This window comes from Anolis carolinensis, chromosome 2 (assembly GCF_035594765.1).
Source record: "Anolis carolinensis isolate JA03-04 chromosome 2, rAnoCar3.1.pri, whole genome shotgun sequence".
NCBI classification, from domain to species: domain Eukaryota; kingdom Metazoa; phylum Chordata; class Lepidosauria; order Squamata; family Dactyloidae; genus Anolis; species Anolis carolinensis.
In genome coordinates, this window is record NC_085842.1 from 39,303,197 (window position 1) to 39,315,419 (window position 12,223).

Consider the following 12,223-nt stretch of genomic DNA (forward strand, 5'->3'; position numbering starts at 1 on the left):
TTTTATAAGTGTATTTGTTTGCTGCTTTCAGTAGACTTCATTTAGAAAGATGACCTGTAAATATTTAAAAATACATATATTGAAATAGTTCAAGATTTTCCATATCTTGGCTCAGTCATTAACCGGAATGGGGTTGCAGTCAAGAAATCGGGAGACTAGGACTTGGAAGGGCAGCATCTTACTTAATAGGATGAGCTAGATGCCTTCCAAACTGAGCAGAGTTGGTTTACCATGTTTTGAAATGAAGGAGTACATGTCCCCTTCTAAAGGAGGACCACAAAAACTGGAATCCAAATTCAGCTAAGTACATTATGGATTAAAGGGTGGTGAGTGTGTATCACATGCCATTCTGTCCATGCATGACACTGAAGGATCTTCTCTTGCAGATCTCTAAGAGCTCTTCCTACCAGCTATAGATGCTAGAGTAATTCAGGGATGAGGAATATTTGGCGCATTGGACATTTTAAACTTCAGCTCCCAAATACTCCATGTATAAGGGACAAGGTAAGATGGAATCCAAAACATTTGGAAGTCTAAAAGTTCCTCTGGAGCCAGAGCCGGCCCTAGGTATTTTTCAAGTGTAGGCGAACAGAATTTTGGCGCCCCCCCCCCCAACCAATCACTGAAAAATAAAAGCGTTGGATAAGCGAAAATGTTTGATAATAAGGAGGGATTAAGGAAAAGCCTATTAAACATCAAATTACATTAGGATTTTACAAATTAAGCACTAAAACATCATGTTTTACAACAAATCAACAGAAAAAGCAGTTCAATACCTTGCAGAGGCAGGCCGCAGGAGACAGGAGTTGCTTCGATGGTGCCCCCAACAAGATGGCGCCACAGGCAACTGCCTAGTTGGCCTGGTGGTTGAACCGCCTCTGTCTGGAGCAGACAAATGTTGTGCTAATGGAGCAATGGACATCAAGTCAGCACCACTTGCCATGGATTAAAGTAGCTTCATATTGCATCATAGTCTCAAGGATTTTTTTTAGTAGGGCAGAGGTGAGGAACTAGCAGCTTGGGGTCCACATGTAGACCTCACCAAGTTTAATAAAGACCTTGGCTCACTTTGCAGACTCCAGCCACTTCTGCTTTGGCTCCACCGCCTTTGAATTTCTGCTCTGCTCTGTTTAACTTTGGCAGTGGACACTTTTGGAATGCCGATCTTACAGCAAAAAATGTCCTGCACCCATAACATATGAATAGTTCTGTGTCAGAACTAAAAGTTTATGTCAGTCTTCCAAGGATGTCTCCTGTGTCAATAAATCATAATGTGCAAGCTCCTGGGACACACATGGTTAAAATTCCCCGAATCTCTCTCCAAATGCTACTCCTTGGGTGAGAGAGGCATCATTGCTTGATCTCTTCTATTGTGACTGAAGTGTCTACATTTAGTCTGAGTTCCTGCAATTATAACCCTATGTGAAATATCACCTTCCCAGGTGTAACAGAGACGAGGACTTGGTGTGAAATATACAGAATGAGTTATCCTTTTTCAGACCTCCATGAGACAGAAAATGCTTGGAGTAGCACCTCTTGAAACTTTAAAAGGCTCCCAGCTGTAAGCATGCTGTAAACTGCCAGCCGGTTTTCTAGGCACTAAATCCTGGCGGCAGGGCAGCTAGCTGGTGGCAATTTTGCAAGGGACAGAGATAAAAAGCTAGGGTTTTGATTTTTTTTCCTCCCAAATTTATATTGTTGTTTTTGTTGTTTTGAGGATGTGAAAGAGGATGAGGGTTGCTTTTTTATCCATTATAGTCTAAATGAAAAATTAGAGCTTGAAAAATTAAATTTTTGGACTACAAATAGAATTTTGCAACTTTCTGGCCATTATGGGATTCTAAGAGTTATAATCTAAAATAGCAACTTTTGCAAACTCTGGTGAAAATCACAAATTGCAAGGAACTTTTGAAAATGTAACACCATCCTACCTCTTCATCTTTTCCGAAGCCTGGAGCTTCCTGGATTTCTACAAAAACACTTGTTCTCATTGCAGGTTGATTTTGTTCACAGCACATATAGTTTTTTGCAGACACTTCAAGCAGTTGGACTTCTGTTCAAATGTCATTGTGCATTTGGATATGCACACATGCAGAAGGGAGTATGTAATTCAATATCAATATACTTTAAATTATGTTCTAGCTATTCTCTAAATCCCACTTCCTTCTCCTTCCCTTGCCACAGACTAAAATGGAGGAAAATGTAGCAGAGCAGTCAACAGATTTTGTGCATTGCTCTGCTGCAGAAGATTATCAAAGCAAAGTCAAAATCCCTTAAATGCATGTGTCTCCATTTGTAGAGTTGTTGTTTCAGCACTGCTGGAGCTAAATAAATGTGTCTAAGTAATAATAGTAAATATTTCCTAGAAGTTTAGGCAATCTGTTGAGGGTCATGGAAGGTTGAGACTGAAGTCAAAAGGAACATTCCAATCCTGCGAAAGACCATGGATTGTTTTGATGGGGCTAAAGAGATGTTTACAGACGATGCACTCAGTGAAAATTAACAAACTGAGAGCTATCTGTCAGTTTAATTGAACCATAAAACACACTGCATTACAGCAGAAGACATTGAGGCTACCTGTGGCCTCTCCCAGGTAAAGTAGTGTATGTGGAAAATAAAATACCTTTGGAAAAATGAAATAAAATAAATTCTGATTGTCACCAAGAAGAAAGCATGCATCAATTCCGAGATGAGGAAATGAGTTCGTATAGGTTACCTTTTGGGATGGGAACTTCTGCCACCCACCCATCTGCCAGCATGCTATGCTCTCTGTAGAATCCAATAATCCCAACTGCAGCAATTGAGAAGTCTAAAGCCTGTTATTGCAGAAGAAGATCTAAATCCAGAGTTAATTCCATGCAATTCCATGACAGACACCCACTGAGAAATGCTCCCATTGGTACAGTGAGTTTGCTTTAACAATCGATTTAGGTCAAAGGTCTCACCCCTAAATGTTTACACCAGGGAGTACATCCCCATTGAATGCAAAACCATTTATTTCCAACTAAATGTGTTTAAGATCAACCTGCCCATATTTCATCAATTCTAAGACACCAGTTATACGGTGCACATTAAGTTCAGTACCACCAACAGAAAAAAACTTTTTTATATATGTCAAAAAGCACCCCCAATTTGAAGATACATCTCATTTTTAGAGATGTTTATATGGGGTGAAAAATGTGGTTTATAATCAAAGAATTAGGATACTTATCTTTTATAGAAATGGTAGACTAACAAATAGTGATGCGTAAGTGGTCTGTATGCTTACATCTAATTTGCAAGGTACAGTACAAGGAGTCAAATTTCAAACAATCAGGTTTCAAATTCTCCTATGAGGGATGGAGGAATTTTCTCTTTCACTTATCAATATCAGTTTTCATTTAAACCGAGTTATCCAAGGGCAAATACTGGCTTTCAAAGAAAAAAATCACCCTGTTTCAGGAATGTGTCATTGACCAAAATTACACTGTGTTCATTCTCTTTTTTTCTGCAGTGTCAACTGCAGCACGTACAGTACTTCTTCTGTACTCCATGGAACGGCAAACTGCATTTCAAAACCCAACCATATTTGTCGATAGATAGAAAGGCAAGCGGACAGTTGAGTAGATAAGCAAGCAGACAGGCAGTTATAATTATGCATAAGTGACATAATGATACTTTTGGTCAATATTTTGGTTATTTGGGACTCTGAGGTTTGGAGGGTTGTTGTTTTTTTTAATGAACACACTGTATAAAAATCGACATCAAAAATTTTTTTGAAAGCATTGGGGACTTTGGGGAACTCCTGGAGGACCTCAGGGGTCACAAACTGGGATTACACTTAGCCTAAGCCTTGCACTTTGCCCACCTCTGATCTTCCATCCTCATAGAAAGTAGCAAGGAAAAATCTAGAGTTGTGTCCTCAAGAGTTGTCATCAATGGCTGTGCTTCAAACTGGAAAGAGGTCTCAATTCAAGTGGCTCTGAGTTCTGTCTCAGAACCATTGCTCTTCAACATTTTTAGTAATGGGTTGTATGTATATATATATATATATAGTGTGTGTGTGTGTGTGTATACATAAATATAAATAAATACACACACACACACACACACACACACCCCTGTGGAATGTCCAGGGTAGGAGAAAGAATCTGTGTCTGTTTAAAGCAAGTGTGACTTTTGTAATTAGCAAAATTGAATTAACATTTGAGTAGCCATGAAGCTGCTAAGTCAAGGTATATATACTTCATGGCTACTCAAATACTAATTTGAGTTTGCTAATTGCAACATTCAGACTTGCTTTAAACAGACAAGGGTTCTTTCTCTCACCCTAGACTTTCCATAGGTATATATACACTCCACGTGCTTTACTGCCAACAGAACCTCTGAAGATACCAGCCACAGATGCAGGTGAAACATTAAGTGAGAATGCTGCTGGAACATGGCCATACAGCCTGAAAAACTCACAATAACCCTGTGATTCTGGCCATGAAAGCCTTCCACAACACATTTTTGGTAAAGATGTGTCTGATGGAGAGATGGATCCATATCAAGTTTGTGGATGATACAAAACCATGTGGGGTGGCTAATACATTAGATAGGAGCAGACCTAGATAAACTAGAAAACACAAAATTCCACATTTTGATCACAAAAACTAAATGCACAGGTGTAGGCTGGCAGGATACATGGCTCAGCAGTACTACTTTCAAAAAAGGACATTGGGATTATTATTGATAATACATTGAACATGAGCTAGCAGTGTGACACTGAAGCGAAGAAAGCAAATGCTATTTTGGCCTGCAATAATAGAAGCATAGTTTCCAAGACAAGAGAAATAATACTCCCACTATATTCCATGCTTGTCAAGCTGCAGCCGGAGTATTGTGTTCAGTTCTGGGCACTTAATTTTGAGAAGGATATAGACAAGCTGGAACAGGTTCATAGGAGGACAATGCAGATGATGAAAGTTATAGAGAACTCTATATAACATGAGGAAAAGTTGGAGGAGCTGGATGTGTTCAACTTGGCAAAGGGAAGATGGACTCATGAGTGCCCCCTTTAAATATATCAAGAGCTGTTGCAGAGAGGAGGGTACAGGCCGGTTTTCTGCTAACACAGATATTACGATCAGGTCTAAGGGTTTGAATGCACAGAAGAGTAGATTTCAACTGAACATTAGAAGGAATTTTGTTATAGTCAGAGCTGTTTAACATTGAAACAAATGGCCTAGAAAGGTACTTGGATTTTCTTTAGACCAGTGGTCCCAAGATGTTTTGACCTTCTAGTTCCAGAAATCCCAACAGCTGGTAAACTGGCTGGGATTTCTGGGAGCTGTAGGTCAAAACATCTGGGGACCCACCGGTTGAAAACCACTGCTTTAGACATCTTCAAAAAGAGGCTGGACAGCTCTCCTGTATTGATCAGGGGCTTGGAGTCAATACTTGCGAGACTCCTTCAAATCTATGATTCTGTGACTCTAGCGAGTAGATGTCTGTGTCATACTGCAGCTTTGACTGCTCAGTTTTGGTTTGGTAGGATCCTGACATAGATACACACATACCATACCTAGGGCCAGATGCAAAACAGTGTTCAAAAGGGCCAGCACCTGTTCACTGCTGAATCTCAGACTGGAATAACTTATACATGCAAACATAGACACACACTTGATTTTCCATCGGTAATAGGCCCTAATAAGCATAGACTTAAAGCATGCTACTATCAGCAGTGCAATGACAATTTTGAAATGCCTTGATCATGATAAGAATTCATGATCATCTTTTCAAGAACCCCAGAATATAGGCCAATGTGGTAATCCACTATTTACAGCAGTATTTATCTCCTCCAGGACCAGGGGTGCATCTAGACTGCAGAATGAATGCAGTTTGACACTTTGAACTGCCATGGCCCAATGCTATGGGATCACGAGAGTTGTAGTTTCACAAGTTCTTTAGCCTTCTCTGCCAAAGAGTGCTGGTGCCTCACCAAACTACAAACTCCAGAATTGCACAGCATTGAGCCACGCAGATAAAGTGGTGTAACTGGTTTAATAGTGTAGGTGCACTCCCTGTTGCATCTTATAAAGTGAACAGTTCTTGATTTCCTTTTAATGCTCTGAAATACTGTTCACTGGAACAGGGGCAGCTCACAATGGATTAAATCCATTAATATCTCATTCCAGATACTGTCAGTTGCACTACATTTAGAAGGATTGGGAAAACCTATGTTAACAAATAGTATATTTAACCGTAAATACAAGGTGGTGTGATGCTCCAACCCTCCAACTAGTGCAGTATTGTATCCAGGAGCTAGAAATAATTACTTGTCTGTTTCAAATCACCAAGAGATCTATTCAGCTGTGTACATGTGCTCCGATCTAGAACAATTGCCACATTTAAAATGAACTTAGGCTGTCTGCTCTTAGCTATCATGGCTAGAGTCTGTGTGATGTAATAAATATCCGAAGGGCCAAGGTTCAGTGGAAGAGGGCCAGCTATGTATTCAAAAAGTGCCAGCTTGCCACTCAGGAAGAGGGAGAGAAGGCATTACTTGGACTAGACAGCCTGTCTGTATAAGGCAACTTTATATTTATGGTGCTTCATTCGAAAGGACTGCCTGACAATTATATTCAAGAGGTATGTGCACACTTTGTCTTTTGAATACTTTCTCTGGGCAAATGTGTAACATCCTGTTTCAGATACCCAAATGAACAAGGTGTTGGATTGCTGTATGGCCATGTTCCAAAAGCATTATTTCCTGACGTTTCACCCACATCTATGGCAGGCATCCTCAAAGGTTGTGAGGTCTGTTGGAAACTAGGCAAGTGGGGTTCATATATCTGTGGAAAGTCCAGGGTGGAAAAAAGAACTCGTATCTGTTAGATGCAGGTGTTAATGTTGCAATTGGCCACCTTGATTAGCATTGATTAGCCTTTCAGCTTCAAAGTCTAGCTAATTCCTGCCTGGGGGAATCCTTTGTTGGGAGGTGTTAGCTGGCCCTGATTGTTTCATGTCTGGAATTCCCCTGTCTTCAGAGTGTTGTTCTTTATTTACTATCCCGATCTGAAGAGTTTTCTAAAATACTAGTAGCCAGATTTTGTTCATTTTCATGGTTTCCTCCTTTCTGTTGAAATTGTCCACATGCTTGTAGATTTCAATGGCTTCTCTGTGTGGTCTGATATAGTGGTTTCCAACAGACCTCACAACATCTGAGGACTCCTGCTGTAGATGTGGGCAAAACGTCATGAGAGAATGTTTCTGGAACATGGCCTTACAGCCCAGAAAACTCACAGCAACCCAGTGATTCTGGCCATGAAAGCCTTCAACAACACATTGAATAAGGTGTTGCCAGATTACGCTCTCATTGTTCCTTCCCACTGAATGCTGAGCAGTGAATGCTGGGAATTGCAATCCAATAACATCTGGACAACGGAAGAGACTCTTCTCCTGCTTTAAACAATCAGACCTAAACCTGATGGTTTTATGAAGTCCTGAATATTTGAATTAAGATGGTATACATTTGCCCAATGAAAGCATTCAGAAGACATGACTGCCCAAGTATGCACCCACCCAGGCAGCTGCCACACAAGCAAGAAGGCATCTCAGAAGGTTTGAAAGAAGACATGGGTGCCTTTCTGAATCCAGAAAAGAAAAAAAAAGAATAGCTTTGAAGGGAGCAGTCACTTTCTCCAACCATTCATCACCCCTTCTAGATTATTTTAGGTTTCAAGAAGAAATTTAGTTTTGACTGCCTGCAAAAAAAGGGTTAGGTAAGTTAATGTCTAGTCAGTTATGCATGAGATAATGTCAGGATTATTGAACTGTAAGAGATACATAGATAGATGCTGATTGATTGATTGATTGATTGACTGAGAGATAAATAGCTGATAGATAGAGAGATAGACAGCAGGAAATAAAGACAGACAGACAGGTAGAGGGTAGAGAAAAGGGTGCATCTAGGGAATGAAGAGAGTGGCACTACTTAAACTGCCATAGCTCAATGCTGTGGAATCTAGGGGTTTTTTTTTTTTACATCTCTCCTTGGCAGAGATGGCTAAAGACCTTGTGTGACTATAAAACCAAAGCTTTGTGCCATGGCATTGTAAAACTGTATTAAGGTGTTGACGGAGGCTTTCAGGGCTGGAACCACTGGGTTACTGTGAGCTTTCCGGGCTGTATTGCCATGCTCCAAAAGCATTATTTCCTGACATTTCACCCACATCTATGGCAGGCATCCTCAAAGGTTGTGAGGTCTGTTGGAAACTAGGCAAGTGGGGTTCATATATCTGTGGAAAGTCCAGGGTGGAAGAAAAAACTCGTGTCTGTTAGATGCAGGCGTTAATGTTGCAATTGGCTACCTTGATTAGCATTGATTAGCCTTTCAGCTTCATGGTATGACTGCTTCCTGCCTGGAGGAATCCTTTGTTGGGAGGTGTTAGCTGGCCCTAATTTATTCATGTCTGGAATTCCCCTGTCTTCAGAGTGTTGCTCTTTATTTACTATCCCGATTTGAAGAAATTTTTAAACCAGATTTTGTTCATTTTCATGGTTTCCTCCTTTCTGTTGAAATTGTCCACATGCTTTTGGATTTCAGTGGCTTCTCTGTGTAGTCTGACATGGTAGTTGTGAGAGTGGTCCAGCATTTCTGTGTTCTCAAATAATATGCTGTGTCCAGGTTGGTTCATCAGGTGCTCTGCTATGGCTGACTTCTCTGGTTGGGTTAGTCTACAGTGCCTTTCATGTTCCTTGATTTGTGTTTGGGCAATGCTGCTGCATTTGGTGGTCCCTATGTATACTTGTCCACAGCTGCATGATATATGGTAGACTCCTGCAGAGGTGAGAGGATCCCTCTTGTCCTTTGCTGAATGCAGCATTTGTTGGATTTTCTTTGTGGGCCTGTAGATAGTTTGTAGGTGTTTCTTCATGCGATCAGTGGCTCCCCTGATGTATGGTTAAGAACACCTTCCTCTGGGTCAGTGGTTCCCAACCTTTGGGCCTCTGAGTGTTTTGGACTTCAGCTCCAACAGATCCTAACAGCTGGTGCGCTGGCTGGGATTTCTAGGAGTTGAAGTCCAAAACACATAGAGCCCCAACGGTTGGGGCTTGTGGCTTGTTCTTGGTCTTGCAGCTCTTCTGATGCCTGTGGTGGAGTCTCCATTGGCCTGTTGAGCCCAGTTTAGGTGGTTCAGTTCTCCTTGGAGGAGGTGGGGTTTGCAGATTCTTTTTGCATGGTCTGCTAGGGTCGGGTTTTTTTTTTTTTTTTGCACCGGCTGTTAGGAATTGTGGGAATTATAGTCCAAAACACTTGGAGGAACAAACTTTGCCTGAACTACAGTATAGAATGAATGTAGTTTGACACTATTTAAACTGTTATAGCTCCATGTTGTGGAATCTAGGGATCTGTACATCACTCCTTGGCAGAGATGGCTAAAGACCTGGCTAAAGACTAGCACACTATTGTGAAACTATTGTAAACCATTGCCTTGAGCCATGGCACTTAAAGTGCTGTAAAACTGTGTTAATTCTGCAGCAAAGATCATATTAAAAATAGGGTCCTGTCTGATAACTGCGATTTTAATAGGTGGGTTTGGTGGTAAGTTTAATCACAGGGGAAAACAGGGAAATTCCAGACAAGAAACCATCAGGGCCAGCTAACACCTCCCAACAAAGGATTCCCCCAGGCAGGAATCAGCCAGGCTTTGAAGCTGCAAGGCTTTTCAATGCTAATCAAGGTGATTAATTGCACTATTAACACAGACAAGAGTTCTTTCTCCCACCCTGGACCTTCCACAGATAGATAAACCTCACTTGCTTAGGTTGCTGTGAGTCCATGCTCCAGACGTTTCACAACCTCACAACCTTTGAGGATGCCTGCCACAAATGTGGGCGAAACGTCAGGAGAGAAAGCTTCCGGAACATGGCTGTACACCCCGAAAGACTCGCAGCAACCCAGTGATTCCGGCCATGAAAGCCTTCGACAATACATTTTCTCACTTGCCTTAGTTTCCAACAAACCCGACAACCTCTGAGGATGCCTGCCATAGATGTGGGCGAAACGTCAAGAGGGAATGCTTTCGGAACATGGCCATACAGCCCGGAAAACTCACAGCCACCCAGGTGTAATCACAATTTCCTCGTTAAGAAATTAAAGAGACCTTCATTAGGACTTGGTAAAAAGCTAATCACAATTAAAAGCATTGTGAAAACGCCACCGAGGAGGAACCAAAGAAAAGAGATCGGATGGGTTTTATGTGTCCCGTCCCCCGCTTTATTGAAAGTGGTTCAGTCCGCCAGCTCTGCGCAGCTCTCGATTAAACCCGCTCGCTTTCCAGCATTTAACCACTCAATTAAAGGTGAGCGCCCGGCCGCGCGGCCCCCAGACAATTGCGGCGCTTCGTTTCTCCGTTTCATTGGCGAGCGTGGATTGAGCAGCACGCGCGCGGTCGGGCGAAAAGAGTGGGGATAATGACGATAATGATGATTTATGATAATAATCCGGTGGGCAGAATCGACACGGGCAGATTAGGAGGCGTTTAGGGGAGGGAAGGGACCCCTTGATTATCCATCTCTTTGCTGGAGGGTTCAATCAAAGGGTCCCGGGGTGGGTGATTACATGATTAATATATCAATGCGGTTTGAAGGGTCTCCGTTGCCTCTCTTCATTTGGGTCATTACGCCCAAAGCAAGCGTGAGAGCCTTTCGGTGAGAGTTGGGGGGTTAAGACAAAATAATAATAGTAGTAGTGGTGGTAATAATAGTATAAAATATATATAACATCTACCAAAGGGTGGGGAAGTTTTCAATCAGTATCAAACAGAGCAAGATCCTATATACAGAGATCGAGATATAGATAATACAGATAAATAAATAATGTATAATATAGCAATATCCTATATATAGAGATCGAGATATAGATAATATAGATAAATAAATAATATATAATATAATGTATATAATAAATTATAACAAACACGTTTTAAATATATTAATGATAATATATGATAGTAATATATGATATGATTATATATTATAATATTAAATATATTAATGATAATGATTATAATATTATAACATTACAATATAATAATATATTATATATTATTATAATTATATATAATATAATATATATATAAATTATGTATTATAATATATAATATTATTATACACACACTCATATACAGGGTGTCCCAAAACTTTCTATATCTAGGAAAAAATAACAAACTCATATTATACTGGGTTGCTGTGAGTTTTCTGGCCATGTTCCAGAAGCATTCTCTCCTGACGTTTTGCCCACATCTATGGTAGGTATCCTCAGAGGTTGTGAGGTCTGTTGGAAGCTAAGCAAGGGAGGTTTATGTATCTATGGAAGGTCCAGGATGGGAGAAAGAACCCTTGTCTGTTGAAGGCAAGTGTGAATGTTGCAATTGGCCACCTTGATTAGCATTTGAACGGCCTTGCAGCTTCAAAGCAGGGCTGATTCCTGCCTGAGGGGAATCCTTTGTTGGGAGGTGTTAGCTGGCCCTTATTTATTCATGTCTAGCATTGAATAGCCTTGCAGCTTCAAGGCCTGGCTGCTTCAACAGAAAGGAGGAAACCATGAAAATGAACAAAATCTGGCTACCAACCTGGACATTATTATTGGAGAACACAGAAATGCTGGACCACTGTAATAATCATCATGTCAGATTACACAGAGAAGCCACTGAAATCCACAGACATGAGAACAATTTCAAGAGAAAGGAGGAAAGCATGAACAAAATCTGACTACCAGTATTTTAAAAAACCCTCTAAAATCTGGACAGTAAATAAAGAACAACACTCAGAAGAGGGGAATTCCAGACAGGAAACAATTAGGGCCAGCTAACACCACCCAACAAAGGATTCCCCCAGGCAGGAAACAGCCAGGCTTCTGGAACAGGGCCATACAGCCTGGAAAACTCACAGCAACCCAGTGATTCTGGCCATGAAAGCCTTTACACAACTAATATTTTATATTACAGTACGTATATGTTATGTTTAATTTTGTGAAATTGTGTCATTCATATTTTGTAAATAGAGACAAACTTAGCTATCATTTCCCGTTTTCCCTATGTACGCAACAATTGGGACACCCTGTTGTATATTACTACATAATAATAATAATAATAATAATAATAATAATAATAATAATAATCCATTTTCACAAGAAATAAATTACTCCCACGAGTCTTCAAAGCCACTTCAGTTTGGAGGAATAGCTCAGCTTCTA